The sequence below is a fragment of the Caretta caretta genome, chromosome 2 (genome assembly GCF_965140235.1).
Source record: "Caretta caretta isolate rCarCar2 chromosome 2, rCarCar1.hap1, whole genome shotgun sequence".
Classification (NCBI taxonomy): Eukaryota; Metazoa; Chordata; order Testudines; family Cheloniidae; genus Caretta; species Caretta caretta.
In genome coordinates this window covers 129,106,824-129,123,467 of record NC_134207.1, presented here as the reverse complement: position 1 = coordinate 129,123,467, position 16,644 = coordinate 129,106,824, and the positions used below count along the sequence as shown (strand labels likewise).

At 39.2% G+C, this 16,644-nt stretch overlaps 1 long non-coding RNA gene across 1 annotated transcript; it reads left to right on the top strand.

The window, feature by feature from the left end:
* The first annotated feature begins 1,927 nt into the window (after positions 1-1,927).
* Positions 1,928-16,644, top strand: LOC142070820 (uncharacterized). The gene is made up of 3 exons (XR_012666743.1): positions 1,928-2,040; positions 13,675-13,864; positions 16,254-16,644. It is a non-coding gene; the product is annotated as an uncharacterized LOC142070820 (long non-coding RNA).

Here is a 16,644-nt window from a genome sequence, read left to right as displayed (position 1 = left end):
TGATGCTTGCAAAATCATTAAAATACAGAAAATATTAGAAAATAATAAAATGTTAAAGTCTAATGTCAAGAATGACATAATGATTAATTGTGTCTAACAATGCAGTGAAAGAATAAAAATGAAAAAAAAATATTGCAAGGTACTATACATCACTATTTATTTCTATGGTGACCTGTGATTTTTGCATTGCCAAGAACTTTGTGGGAATATTGGGTTTAAGGCATTAAATATTACAATAAATTACCCGATAAACAATGCACTCATTGCACTACTCATTTTAATATTTATCAAAAATCCTTTGTTTTAGAATTTTTGCTCAATTTATTTTAAATTGCTGCAGAGTAATTTGTTAAAAATTTAGTATTGACAATTTCTCACTGAATGTATACAGTTGTCAAGAGGAAGCTGGAGGGTTTGGTAATAGTAATGGGTGGGTGGGAGATTATTTTTTTGCTAGATGGGAGGAGAGCTTCTGGCACCTTGGAAAGAGGCAGATTTTAAAGCCTTTGCCAGCTAGGAGGAGAGAAGTTGCAAGGAATTTTGACATCTGGGTGGATCACATGGCTTCTTCTCCTATATTGTTTATTATGTTATTTATTGTAATATTTAATGCTTTAAAACCTTAAGTTTTCCCACAAACTTCTTGGTACTGAAAAAATCAAAGGTCCTTATCTTGCTTTTGGGGAGGGAAGCCCATACGACAATGTGTTTCTCCCCCATTACAGACACCCTGCTGCTCTGACACCATCAAGCCTGTTTGCTCTATTCTGACCTAATAATCTCATTCTGTTTTATGGAATGGGAATGTACTATACTGAAGCCCAGGCAGAGCTAACGGAGCAGCCTCAAGAGAACTTTCCAGCTCAGTCAGTTGGAGTTCCTGGATCAATGTTCCACTAAACCTCTTTCCCTGCACAGATGTGCAATCAGTCTCTTACGCTGCCCCTGAAAACTTATACAGGAGTCAAATTCTGTGTGTCTGTGTGTGTGCGTTCTGCGGGAGGGCGTGGATGTTGGAATATGTGGCCACTTCCCTAATGTAGAATTGCAAAAAAACAAGGGATCCTGACATATAGCATAGGGGAAATGAAATTTTTGTATTCTGCTGTACTAAATATAAAATATAGCTATACTTATGGACTCCATATCATGAACTGAACAATTCAAGTTCAGTTAAATATTACCAAATTACTGTCTTATGAACTCACACAAATAGTCACATTGAGGATATGTTGCACGAAAGAGACCTCTGTGACATGTGTTGGGACCAGGTGGACGTTACTCCACAAGGCTGATATCCATGTAGGAAGAAGGGCCATTCCCAGAGATTGTTAAAGTGATCATACAGCTTGAGGTGGTATTACCTTTCCTGGGGAGGCCTTCTACATTTCAGACCCTCCTCTAAGGATCCTGGGGCAAATCAGCTGCTCGTTCCATGACTGGAACACACATCCCACATGATTTGGAGAAAACCTCACCAGGAGAGCCTCAGAGTTCCTTTTACCTTCCCAGGGTCCTTCTTACAATTAATTCTGTGGGAAGGGATGCTCTGAGGGAATGGTAAGAATAGGTAGTGCATGTGAGGACAGCTACAGGCGGGGGCTGGCAAAGGCAGAAGCATACCATCAGAACAGACGGCTGGGTGTATCCTTAACAAGATAGTTATGCTGAGCAGACTGCAATGGATGCTTTCGTTAGAAGAGTATACACATGCATTGGGGTCACCAAGTTAGACCATTGCTTGTGGATTGGCTGGACCCTTAGGACTCACAGATAATTACCTCAGAAAAACTCAGGTTCAATGATGACTCATCACAATGCACTCCAGCCAGACTCTATATAGTCCTTCCATTTGTTGATGCAGTTTCAACAGGGACCAGCCCACGCTACATCACTTCCCCAAATTATGTTCCCTCATTGTCAGAAATGAAGACAAGACGGCTTGAAATAAAGTCCCATGGAAACAACAACTGACAAACAAGAAATATCTCTTCTCAAATACTACAGACAGCAAAAGTAGCAACAGACTTCAGGAAGAAGGTGGGTTTTTTCTCTGAAAACAGTGGTAATATGTAACAGATACACTTTTTGGTATCCTACAAAACTGTTTCTCTTTGTTCAAAATGTGACAGAAAATCATGTTCCTTGTAACAGTGTTTTTTCCTCTTTGTTTTATTATTCATTGTTTATTACAAAAAATTATGAACTTACAAGTTCAAAGTTACAGATATTCACCTAATAAGATGCTCTGTTCAGTACATTTGTTGTGCTTATAGATGTTCATGTGAAATTTGCTTTCTGTGATAATATAAGAAAAGACATTTTGTATTCAGATATGATGTTAACATCTCTGCGGTTAAAATAAAGTTATATTGTTCTTATTTTTTTCTAGCACCCTGTTTGATTTTTGTTGTTGTTTCATTTTCATAACTTCTTTTGGGTTATACGTTCTATCATTTATCCCCAGACTATGCTGGAGGCAGGAAAAATATAAAAGGAGCAAGTTTTAAGGGAAAAGTGTTATGGAGATGTATCTTTTGAGCTCTATTTCTGTACTAGTTTAAGATTCCTGGTAAAGCTTTAATTCTCTCCTCGGGGCAATCCTGTGAGCTGAATTATGTACTCTATTCATAGCAATAGATTTCCCTCTGATGGAAAAATAGGAATAAACAAATATCTTCATTGGTCCCTAGCACAATTCAAAAATACTAAAACACTAAATATCTATGGGACATTAAAACAAATATTTTATTTTAATGCTGTGCAAAGGGACAGGAAAATGGCAAGAAAAGCAGTGGGGTAGAATACATTAAAATAACTTAGAAGCCACAGAGGTACCTTTATGTTTTGTTTAATTTAAACAAAATATGAAACAGTTATGGAAAGATTCTAATGTGATGAGTACCATCTGCTTTTATTTTGTTATATAATGATTTGCATAAAGTCTATTAAGTTTGCTGTATTGCATGCTTCAGGAATTTAATAACCCAGAATTATGTATGATATACAGTACATGGCAACAAATTGTAATAAACAGAAATTGTACATATAACTGCAAATTCTTATAGAAAGGAATATGCAGTTTTTAGAATAATAAAGCTGTTGCCAATCATTTCTCTAATTTATTTTCTTCGGTAATTAAATTGTTTTAATTACTATAAGAGAATGTGTAATAATTCTACATTCTTGATGCAGCAGAGCACAGAATGATACTAGGTTTACCTGGTATATCTGTATCAGTAGGCTTTCCTTACTGTCCATTTTTTTAATATTGGTGGGAAGATTTCTTAATTGTTGTGAAGATATGCTGGGCCTGGTTCTGGTCTCACTGACACTTTGTGTAGACCAGGTCCAGCTTCTCTGAAGTTATAGGTGTTTTCATGGATATAAAACTGGGAATGATTATTGGATCAATCCAATTCCTGATAAATTATTTCAGCTTAGTAGTGCAGAACAGGGCTTTCGACCCTATGGCTCTCCAGACTGTAAACTGTGGCTCTTGAAAAAAGAACAGGAGGACTTGTGGCACCTTAGAGACTAACCAATTTATTTGAGTATAAGCTTTCATGAGCGACAGCTCACTTCATCGGATGCATAGGACTTTAATAAATAAACACAATTTGTCTTCATGGAAAATGTGTTGCCTGGGCCTTGCCCTACAAATGTGAAACTGAAGCTTTTGGATCAACCTCATTGCTATAGGGATGTGGTGGGGCATTGCCTCCCACAACTTCCTCTGGACAAATACGATGTCAACCAGCAGCAGCCTGAGCATGTGCCCTCCCTTCCCGGCTGCAGCTGCTCAGCAGCTCCCTTGCTCCCCACCCTCCACCAGCGACAGCGCACTAGACTGAAAAGAGAGCAGCGCAGGATGCTCGGTTGCTTACTTCCCTGCAGGGAGAGTAGGATATAAGCATCATTAGAAGTGGAGGAGAAACTGAGAAATAACTATTTACAGCTTCTTAAGCATAGGTTAGAGGAGCCTGGGGGCTGTATTAATTTGCACCAATTGACTATGGTCTCCAAGGGAAGGTAAAGATAACCAGAGTTCAATTTGTTTCAATCACTCCCCTTCACTGCCCTTGACATAGCTCCTGGGCCAGTGAGCTATGTGGCTGGAGGCATAGGAACCAGCTCTATACTATTGTATTCTACATAGCTTTTTATACCACACAACACCAGAGTATCTGGGCACCTTCCAGTAGCATGTTAATCAATGTGACTACTGTCACATCTGTCACAATTATTCTCTCATCCTCTTTCCAGAGTGAGAAAATGTATGTAGTGGAATGTCTTGAGGAGAATACCTAGCAGGGGCTTTACAAACACTTTCCTCCCCTTTGTAACATGTATGCAGCCCAAAGCAGAACAGGACAGACGACCTTCCCTAAAGCATTGATTGGGGAACCCTTGATCTTTTAGAAATCATGTCTTTGGTCCTCAGGCTGAAAAGTTTGGATATCACTGCTTTGAACATCATTTATTGGCAAATATAAGACTAAGCTAGCTGAATAAATGCCTCGTTGAACTAAACTGAATATTCTCTTTATAACAGGATTCTCTCATATCTGGCTACACCAGCTTTGAGCTGCTTTCGCACTAATGGTACATCAGAAAGCAGCTGGAGTGCACGGGAGAGTCTAGCCAAAAGTCTCCAGGAGAATGTATTGCTGGGAATAAAGTTACATATTTCTTTATAAGCTTATTCATTTAGATCTAACTGTAGATCAGTGCTAGTTTAAAATTACAGGTGGTACTGGCTGAAAGTGTAAAGGAGTTTATTTGGTAATAGGGATGTATGTGTGGGTTACTTGGCGATAAGGTCCAGGCTAGAAAAAATGTGAGGGACAAGAGTCTTCTCTTTGTTCAACTAATGTGCCTCTGTACTAACTCTTTGATGTCAATGAGGTTACTCCAGACTTCTAACAGTTTGATAGAGCAGAATTTGGCCCAGCTGGTAGTATAGCAAAAGCGATAAGTGTAGAGACTGATCTAAGACATCTCCAAAATGAACTAATGCTTCTATTGCAGATCTACCATACCAGTCAAGCTACTGGATACTTTAAAAGAAGAATCCATATAAAAAAAAAGAACAAATTTGTTTATAAGGCCATTTCAGTGTTTGTCGCACTACACAGCTGGTGAACTGCAAACAAGCAACAGGCCTATGCATCACAGTTCTTACAGAATAAAGGTTCAGTAGGTAGAACATTAGTATAACATAACACAACACAGTGTACTGAACATGCTACCTGGAGACTGCAAAATCTAGGTATAAATATTTGCAATTTGTTTTAATATACATAATGTTTCCTGTTTTATTGGTTAAAACATGGGCTTGCTTTGTGTATGAGATTCCAACTTTCTTGCACAATATCCACTAACAAATAGTCTCATATTTCTACGTGGAAGACTGCACCTTACACTGGCTACATGTCTGCCCTGTTACCGTGATGTTGAAAATGCAGTAAAAACACAGTTCATGAAATTCACATTCACATTAGTCATCATTTATGTATTCTAATAAATTAACTATAAAGATGTTGTAGTCAACATTGTAAACTGAAGTTTGCGAAGTTTAAAAAAAAATAGATATGAGAAAGTATGATGTATAAATGATCAGCTACATGATTTCTCTTGCGGGGGTAGGGAGCCATGGGTTAAATAGGCTTAGAAAATTATGCAATAGTTGAGGACCTTGAACCTGCAATATGTTCCAGCCAGGTAGACCCTCACACCCATGTAGTTCTTTACTGAAGTCAATGAGCCTCTCTGCAGGAGCAGTGGCTGCCTGCATAGAAGAGCCTGCAGGATTAGGACCTTAGATCACTAGCCTCATCTTTACAGAGTTTTGTAAACCGGTGTATAATGCAGGTCACATCTAGATAGTGTGTCACAGCTTTTTAGAGGATGAAAAAGGAAACAAATACAAAGCAAAGGATAGTATGGCATATTGAAACATTCAGCCCTCCACTGAGAGAGAAAAAGCTTTTAAAGTATCTTGGCTGGCATTCACAGCAACAAGTTTTCTAAATACATTCTTGATTCTTCGTAAATATTTATATTCCAATGAAAGAGAAAAAGGGGAGCAACAATTAGAATTCATACAGTAACGACTTGTTACTTTTATAGACATATTTTCTGCTAGCAAATCCCAGAAAATATTAAAGTCTAGTGACTGAAGCAAAAATTGTTGACATTCTAATCTAAGACTAAATAGGCATGGTATTTAGTGCTAATAAGCCAGAATTTGGCAAACAAAGTCTCAGTTAGTGAAAGCGGTCTTTTCAATATCTGAGTTATTCATCATCTTCTGGTCCTGGACACTCTACACAGATTCTTTCCAGCAGTTGATTTGCAGCCTGCCACCTCCAAAATGTTTGTTTTCTTATGAAGATTACTAATAGCTTGTCTGTGCATAAAAACATTGCTTCTATTCCTGCTATAACATGCTGTTTAACCTCTCTCTCTCAGATCTCCTCTCTTTTTTTGGCTAAGTAACAGGGCTAAAGTTGGTGAAGATAAGAATCCTTCCCCATGCACAAGATATATTTAAACTTTTGCTGCATTCAAAACGCTAAGGCTCTGAAATCAATGTAAGAATACATCATATATTCCTGAATTACAAAGGAATCCCATAACTTTTGTACATATATATGGGTTCCTCTTTAATACCTATGTTAATCAAACTGTGCTGCAGTTTTTCCATAATTATGACAGGAGCTAGAATTTACCTCATTATTGGAATGCCTAAAATAGGTCTATTGCAGGATCACACTTCTTTCTGTTGCTTCTACCCATTTTGCCAGCATATGCATGTGTTCTTTCTCTCTCTCTCTCTACACACACACACACGCACACACAATCAAGGCTTTAATCTGAGCAGTGATAGCTAGTGTTTGTCCCTTCATCTGGTGTTTCAAAGACACAAAATTCCACTCTAAGACAGTCAAATCTGAAGCTGTCCACAACAAATCTTTCAGTACGCCTTTAATGACTTGGTCACTTTCTTCCACCACCTCCACCTCCTCCTCTTTAGTAAAGGCTCTGGTCTGCTTACATCGCTGGTCTACCCATGGTCTATTGGGCAGATCATTAAGATTGGTTTTCCTTGGTGGTAGCACAAACCAAAAAATGGTGTAAAACCACTGTTAAAGCATTCTAAGTCTTTCCTTAAAATAGATTTTGCTTAGAACAGAGCTTACCCAGTCCGCAGCCATCTATCTCCCCCTAGACTCTACCCTCTTATCTCTGTTTGTTTGTTAAAATGAAAATGTCACAAAATCATCTTTGAATTATAGTTGAAAAAAGTTGACCTTAAACTCAGGCATCTATTTCTTTTCATCCATCAAAAGACAGAGGGCCTGGACTTCAGCCGGTATAAATTGGCAGTGGTCTATTGCAGGGTTCTCAAATTTCATTGCACCACAACCCCTTTCTGACAACAAAAATTACTACAGGAGCTGAGGAGGGGGGACTGAAGCCTGAGCCTGCCCAAGCCCTGCCACCCTGGAGTGGGGGGCAAAGCCAAAGCCCCACTGCCCTAGGCCGGGGCGGGAAGGAGGGAAAGCCCAAGTCCAAGGGCTTCATCCCCGGGCAGAGGGCCTGTAACCTTAGCCCCACCACTCAGGGCTGAAGCCCTCAGACTTGGGCTTTGGCCCTGGCCCCAGCAAGTCTAAGCCAGCTCTGGTGGGGTCATGACCCACTTTGAGCTTGCAACCCAGAGTTTTAGAACCACTGGTCTATTAAAATAAATTGAACTACACTAAGAATCCATCCCAAACTGGAGAATATGGTTTCTCCATCCCAAATGGCATTGAGATATGCTCTCTGGGGTAGGAGCTGTGTCTTCCTCTGTGTCAGGAAAGTATATACCCTACTTTTGTTAAATAATACAATCTTAATAAGAGATATTTTAACTGGAGGATCTGAAAATCATATACTTTTATACTACAATAAATCTATAGCTGCCTCATGGTGACAGTAAAGAGAAGATGTCCTCGTGGATAAAAAAGACTGAATTTTTAAATTATAATGAGCCTACTGGAACCTTGCTGAGCAGTATCTCTCTACTTTGCAATGCCCTGAAAGAAAAAGATTGGACCACAGGTCATTTTGGAAAGAGAGTAGGGCCTAGTCGGTAACCTAGTCAATAAAGGGCACTGTGATCCAGAGTGACTTGGAAGAGGTAATGAATGTAGGAATCAAGCATTGGGATTGCTATATAGGAGGCTAGCATGTGTGAGCTACAAATCAGTGGCAGCAGCATGAACTAACTAAAGAGGGAAAGCCTGGTATTATGCTTGATCTGCAATTACAAGTAGTCCATGAGAGGCAACTCCTGATTGGTTGGAGGAAAATGACAACAGATAGACATGCTTATAAGTGTAGAGCAGGTAAATAGAGAGATACATAGTGGGGCTGGAAGAAGCCCCATGGAGCCACTGAGGTGCTATTACCACTAAGGCTAGCATTCAGGGACAGTAGCCTGAACAGTGGAACACAGAGCTGGATCAGCAGTAGTTCAAGGAAAGCCTGTCACCTAGAGTTATGGAAGCCAACAGACAAAGTACAAAGACCAACAGTGTAGCAAGGCACAGGTAAAGAGCATGACCAGCAGACAATCCCCAGAGTACCAGAAGCAGAACAAGACTAGGCCTATGAAATAAACAGCTTAAGCTGTGTTTATAGAACATACCACCACAAGAATGGCTGCTTTATCACAGTGGAGATGATTCCAACACATTTTTTGTCCCGTAAAGGTAGAATACAATGGCCTTTATAGTTCTTGTGGAGAACACTACAACTTGTTTTTTCTTAAGAAAATATCACAGCAGTTGTTGCATGTTTTTTTAAAAAAATACTCTGATATTATCTTGTGTTTGGTTTGCTTAAAGAAATATAGTGTTTATTTTTTATTTTTAAAAATTTGATTTAAATGGCTAGAAATCAAAGATTGAAGCGTAATAGGTTCTGAGTATTTGGCATAGTAATTACGGCACCTTTACTTAAATTATCTCTTATGTATGTCTTACATTAGTTGTTTCAGCTTGTGACGTGGCTCCATTCATCACACTGACACCTAATGCTGGCCGTCTTGGGGATTAGCTCTGTAGGTCAGTATGCCCTCTCCCGATGATGCCTCCCCCACCATCACATCTACTTTTAGACCCATGTAACTTCAAGGACCGTGGTGTCCTCTTCACGACATAGTCCTCCAGCCATGTCACTATCTGTGCTGCCCATTTCTGGGGGATAGTGCTGCAGTCCAAAAGTCCAGACACTTCCCTAGTGGCAAGTGGATGTGGTGGGGACCTGGGCCTGCCAACTGCTCAGAATTCCAGCCCAGGCACTCTCTGAACCACAGTCACCTACTACATTCCTTTGCCTCAACTACAACACCATTTCCCTGGGCCACTACCACACAGCCACAGTCTCAGCAGCCCTTCCGGAGCACCTTCTCTAACCCCCGTGTCTCTGTCTGCACTGCTTTGTCCAAGGTGTTACATTTCCTCCACCTGCAAGGCACCCAGTACTCCCTCTTTGAGCTCAAGTGAGTAACTGCCCCCGCTCTGCCCTAAGGATCTTTTTACATGGACCTGCTGAGCCCAGATTGGCTGCTCCTCACAGCCCCTCTCCTATTGGCCACTTCCTGCACAGCCTCCCAAGGGCTCTATTAACCCCTTACATGACAGTGTGAGCCACATGCCCCATCATACAGCTACAAAGTTCTGAGGAAAAACTCTGACTATGTAAAAACTACATCTGTGAGGTTTCATTAAATGTTTCATCTGATATTTTCTATTAAAATGAAAGGCAGCTTCTACAGTTGAAAAACTGTCTTTTCATAATGAAAAAAAACATTGAAAGAAGAAAAATAAAGACTTAGGACACACATAAATTCAAAAGTGGCAAAGAGTCTGCCACGTTCACAGTAAAAACTGAACTTACCATCAGCTGGTTACATGACATCCAGCATGAAATTCATGAAGTTCTCAAGTTTGGCACAGAACTACAAAATGAACGTGTTTATAGATAGAACAAACATGGAAACTATCCTCATTCTACACGCAGATGTCATTTTTCATGATACTATCATTCATGCCCCATGGAACACATGGAGGGTTGCAGTTTTTTCTATTACCTATTTTAAACTCTGTGTAATGTCCTCCAATTACTTGTTTGACTTATGTGTGCTCAGCAGCATAGTTCTAGCTGGGTGACTGCTCATTCAATAAGGGTGAAATTCACACTAGTACAGAGGACTTCCACAAGGTCCTCTGCACCAAATGCACCCCAATAAAGCTCTTAATAGAGACCAGAAGTGACATGGAAGGGTTTACATAGGCCCGGCATACTGGGATGAATTTTATATATATATAATATATATATTAGAAAGCAAAAATAAAGCCTTTTACCATTTATTTGTTTTCTTTCCTTCTATTTGTAGTGTAAGGATAAAGTACCAGTAGTTACTGTATGTAATAATATATAATAAAAATGTACATGATTTACATGAAGTCTTTATTAAGCATCACTGTTCAGATAAAGAGGTAAAAGCGGTGACCTCTGTGGATACTTTACTTTTTGCTCATTAACATTTCTCAGTCATACCCTCAGCTTGTGGTGGTATGGCTCATAATCTTTTAAGAAAAGGAGGTTTTGACCTTGGCTTATTGAGCTTTTGTGGAGAACTAGGTGCTTGTTACTGGGAACTGCTGTTCTAAAGAAACTGTGCACATTTAAATGCAATATGAAATTCAGAGCTGCTCAAGATGAGAATGCAAAGCTCTCATGAGAAGTCTAACACCAGTAATGAAGGTAACACAGTCATTGAAGACACTCAGACATGATTTAACAGAATAATAAAAACATGAAAACAGTAGGCCAAATTCTGCTCACTTACACTGGTGTGCATTGGGATTAACACCACTGAAGTTAATAAGTGATATGGATCCGCATTAATGTAGCTGATTATTTTGACCAAGTTCTCTTCACTCCCCTTTACTAAGACAGAATTTGTGGTAACATTAACTGACATGATAAAATGGCCATGAAGCCTTAGAAGTGTGTATGCATTGGAATGGGGGGGAGGAGGAGGAGGGTGTCTGGGTCAGTAGGGTGTGGGGGCAATTCTGCATAAGAAGGGAGTTGGCTAAAAGGGCTGGAGCATCTAAGAAGATTACTTTGCATGAACTACAAGTGTGGCTACCTTCAGTTTCACTTCGTGGCTGATACCCTCAACGTGGGTATTTTGTGCTTGGCAGTGTGACGGAGAACTTCAATGCTGACGAAAAAAGACAATAAATTATAACTTATTCTTATAATGTTATGTCACTACAAACTTGCCTGTGCCTTTATTGAATCTTAGGAGATATTTACCATAACTTTTATACATAAGGTGCTTAGCGAAAAGTACCTCACGTGCATATATTTTTGTTAATTTAATTATATGAAATTATAAGGAAATTCCTAGGAATGCTGTTGTCTGTCAGTGTGACCAACTCCCCAAGTGTCCAGGGAGATAACAAAATGTTTATCACCTTTAAGAGTGTTCATACAAACACAGGAAACCTGTGTTTTAAACTTTATCTTACTTTAACTTTCTATGCCAATTTATTTTACACTATGTTTTGGAACACTGATGTAAGCTTGGTTGTTGTGATTGGTGCTTTGTATAGAATATTTGAAAAGAGTTTTCAAAAACTGCCTCTGTTTGTGAATGCACTCCTGTATTCACAACTTCCACACTATTGTAATAATATTTTTGGAAAGTATGCCTTGTTAAGTATCATCTGAAACTTCATAACTTGCTGATCATGGGGTGAAATGTGTAGAGCAGCATTGTGTGTGAAGTTATAAACTACTCCCTATGTGATGTCAAAAGTGCATATTCAATACTCACATCGCACCAAACTGGTCTAATGGGCATATCTTGAACAAAGAAGTGTATGTTTGCCTTAATTTGCATGTAAACAGAGTCAACAACCAGAAATGGGGAAGGTAGGAAACAAAAGGAAGTCTGTATATGAGCATACACAGGTGAAAAAAAACCAGCAAAAAACACTCTTGTACACATACACACTGTCTCCTGGTTCTCAACTGGAGCTGCTTTTCAAAGGGGGACAAACTATGAAAAGGAGGGGAAAACACTCAATGGACCTCTCTCTCCCTGTCCAACTCATTCTTCGTACATGAGAAGAAAAACGAAGGAACCTCTGGACTCTGGAAGAGGTGTTCTGACCTAGAGGTTGGTCAGTAATACTGCTGAATGCATATGGTGAAAAACTTTTATCTTTATTTTTCTTCTAACCATTTCTGACTTCTACACCTCATCACTTGTACTCACTTAAAATCTCTCTTTGTAGTTAATAAACTTGTGTTTAAGTTGATGTGTCTGCGTAATTCCATTTAAGGTGACAAGTTGTTCTATATTATTCCCATAAATATATTTATGACTTAATATATTTGAACTACCCAGGAGATGGCTGGGCAGTACAGGACAAACATTTCTGGGGGAAAATCTGGGACTGGGAGTGTGTTCATGTCACCCTGCAGTATAACCAATCCTAGTGAGAGCAAGTGTGTGGACTGGAAGGCTTCACTTACACAGACATAACTAGGAGTGACCTGAATGCTGCCAGGCTGTTTGTTAGCAGTCCAAGTTGGGAGCTACAACGGTAAGGCACTGCTCGGTACCCCACCACTCTGGATTGCACCCTAGCATGTCACACTGTTAAACACAATTTGGTCAAAAGACTTCAAAGAGAAGTACTACTGAAGAGCCTTATCAAAACCATAAACTGTGGGGTAAATTGGGCTTTCGCCCTCCTGCTTCAAGAAAACCCTCTAAGTAAACCCATACAAAGGATTCTAGAAATAGCCTTATGGAAATAGAGTTCTTTCACGATCAGTCTAAAATCTTCATTCTGGAAGTTTTAGGAAAATGTGTGTAGTTGGAAATATTTTATAGAAAACTTTTTGTTTATTTCTTAATTATAAATGGCAAGCCCCCTTTTTCAGACATATTTCCAAAAGTTTATAATGTAATATCCTAATATCATTGCTATACAAAGGATAATATGCTTCACGTACCAACCTGAAATCTAATGGCCTTGCTAAGTTGACTATTAATGCAAGAAGCCATTTAATTATAGAATATTTCTATTAATTGGAGTTAATTAGCTATTAACACAGTTAAGCAACTCCTCACCCAACTCAGGAAGACCAGAAGAATCCTCTCCAAAAATTGTCATGAAGAATCAACAACTTTAATAACCATTTAATGTAAAGACTAAGAAATATTGATTTTAAGAAGACCACTGTTTTGAGAATAAAATACACTTATATAAAGAGAAGGTGTGGTTGGAAATCTTGAAATCAGAATTTCAATACCTGTTGAAACTCTGATGAAACTAATGAAATAGCTTAGAAAGTGCATTGAATAAAAAGAAAGTTTAAATTTTAAGAGTTATCTGAGGCTTTCCTCCCACAGAAGAACAAAGACAATTAGAAGCATGTTGCATGTTTATTAAGCTCATTGCATATTCAGGAGCTGAAGTTGTTGCCAAAATCAACCAATGAAGGCATGGAGCCAATGAAAGGATGACAGCAGCCAACTCTAAATCTAAACAAACCTGAAAGCAGTGTTTTCTTTTAATTTCATGAAAATAGGAAGAAGAGCATAAAACTGAAGCACTCATCAGTCACACTTTCCGCTATCCTGCTCAAGTACTCCTCAACTCAGCCTGTCTATCTCTACAAGCAAGCTGTGCGACAGCTAAGAAGAAAAAGAGAACAACCACACAGAAGCAGCAAAGAAAGGCAATCTTCCAACCCAGATGAAAACCAAGACTTTATCCTGGTGAGATGGAAGTAGCCAAAAGCACTACCGAAGGATTAGATTTAAAATCTCTTGTAATGATTTTGTTGGAATACTGAAATGGTATTGCAATTTAACAGATTAACAGTTTCTCTTGTTAATCACCAAACAGATAGACGATGTATTCCAGGAAAAGAGACAGGGATTAAATATTGGAAACACAGAAATAATGAGATTTGATTGGATTTAAGATTCTTATTATTTGAAAATTGGCTTGTTTTAAGACAACTTCTTAAATGGCTTCTTCTAAGTGACAAATTAAATGGCTTCTTCTAAGTGACAAATTAAATATTTTCTTTCATTTCATAGGATTTAGTTAAGATTGCTTCCCTGGCACTTTTATAAGATCTTTGTTATTTCTGATAATGAACTTGGCTCACCCATAAATAATTATTTTGTCCATTTATGAATGGTATAGTTAATTGATGATATAATAAGAGTGGACTTAAAATAATTTTAAGAAGAAATTCCTTGGTCTTAACTTACCAAGAGATAAGTGCCCCAAAAGCAATTATCTGAGGGGTAAAGTCTCTCCCCATATTGAAGAGATTGTAATGGAAATAACCAATTTATCATTTGTGTTCTGTTTTGTCTCATGTTTTATTTTTCTTGCTTTAATAATAAAATAGCCATTGATTAATAATTGTGATGATTTGGCTCAGTTTTGATTGTGGTCTCCCCTAAGGTATATAAAAGAACCCCTATGACTAAACAGTGAGAGTCACATGCCTGAGCTGGCCTCAAGAAAAAGAATTAGTAAGAGCTGGCCAGCTACATGCTTGGTAATGTTGGTAATGGCCAGTTCTTCAAGTCTCTCAGAGTATGAGGTGGGAGAATTTTAGAGATGGTTCTGGGCGACAGCAAGCTTCCCATTCAGGTGCAGCTAGGCTTTTGGAACTTAGGTTCTTGATTAATTCTGTCATAGTACTAAGCAACTAGCACCTTAAACGCACAAGGAGGGACATATTAGGGGTGTGGAGGAATGCACTCAACTCCAATTGATGGCAGAGGTGAGCCCTCTCAGAATTTGACACTACAATCTGGGGTGTCGTATATCTACCATGCATGGGCATCATAGTCACATCAGGTGGTTTTACTGACCAGGATATTGGGTTAACAGACCCCCAAGAGCAGGAAGACATACTGGGTCAGCAAGAGAAAATTTAGATAGTGCTTCAGAGTTTAGGGATATTCAGTGGGAAGGAAAGAGATCTGACTCCCTGAAACCAACTAAGGGATGGCAATATGAGTCATAGTGCAAGACTGTAGGTGTCAAGGTTCCTTCCCCACTCTGAACTCTAGGGTACAGATGTGGGGACCTGCATGAAAACCCCCTAAGCTTATTTTTACCAGCTTAGGTTAAAACTTCCCCAAGGTAAAAACTATTTTACCTTTTCCCCTTGGACTTTATTGCTGCCACCACCAGATATATAACCGGGAAAGAGCCCGCTTGGAAACATCTTCCCCCCAAAATCCTCCCCAAGCCCTACACCGCCTTTCCTGGAAAAAGCCTTGATAAAAATCCTCACTAATTTGCATAGGTGAACACAGACCCAAACCCTTGGATCTTAAGAACAATGAAAAAGCAATCAGGTACTTAAAAGAAGAATTTTAATTGAAGAAAAAAAGTAAAAGAATCACCTCTGTAAAATCAGGATGGTAAATACCTTACAGGGTAATTAGATTCAAAACATAGAGAATCCCTCTAGGCAAAACCTTAAGTTACAAAAGACAGAAAAACAGGAATATACATTCCATTCAGCACAGCTATTTTATCAGCCATTTAAAGAAAACAGAATCTAATGCATATCTAGCTAGATTACTTACGAAGTTCTAAGACTCCTTTCCGTTCCCAGCAAAAGCATCACGGAGACAGAGAGAGCCTTTGTTTCTCCCCCACTCCAGCTTTGAAAATATCTTGTCTCCTCATTGGTCATTTTGGTCAGGTGCCAGCGAGGTTATCCTAGCTTCTTAACCCTTTACAGGTGAGAGGGTTTTTCCTCTGGCCAGGAGGGATTTTAAAGGTGTTTACCCTTCCCTTTATATTTATGAAAGTAGGGATGCTAAGATTTGCCAAGTCAGAGCAGTACAGATTGGCCTAACATCACGGCTGCTGATACTAAGCCACTCTTTCTTCACGGGCATGGGGGTGACCTCTGAAAAGGAAATTTCCATTCATAGTGATGTCAAAGAGGCTGAATTGGGATCCTATTAATTCAAAATTGGAAAAGTTGCATCCACACCACAATTTGGAATGGGAGTCCAATGGGATATACCTATCAATGATTCAAATGTTTTCATGGGTGTGAGCCCTTGTTGGGAGGATAATTCACTGGTTTAAGTGTTAACCTCTGTTAATCCCTTCCTTCAGGTTCAAGCAAATGGGTCATATGAGTTGGTGACTGGATGTGTGAGGACAATATTGTGCTTCTGATCCACAGATGGGTATCCAGTTCCCCCTGCAAGTTTATTGCTGGGCCTCAACAGTGAAGCAGCTCCAAGTTGGCATAGAGGAAGGGGCCACATGAATGGATGCATGTGCACCTGGGGAAAAACAATTTGGAGATTTAGTAACCCAAGGTAAAACAAACTGATGAAGGGTGGAGTTGAATCCTTCTTCCAGGGCTAACTGTGATCTGGCCTGAGATGTTACAAGGGAGTGTCGTGCAAGACCTTCACAGGTAAATGAAGCCACAAGAAAGATAAATTGGTGGGTGTTTAAATTATGGGAGTGGGAATCACATATCCCATCATGAAATTTC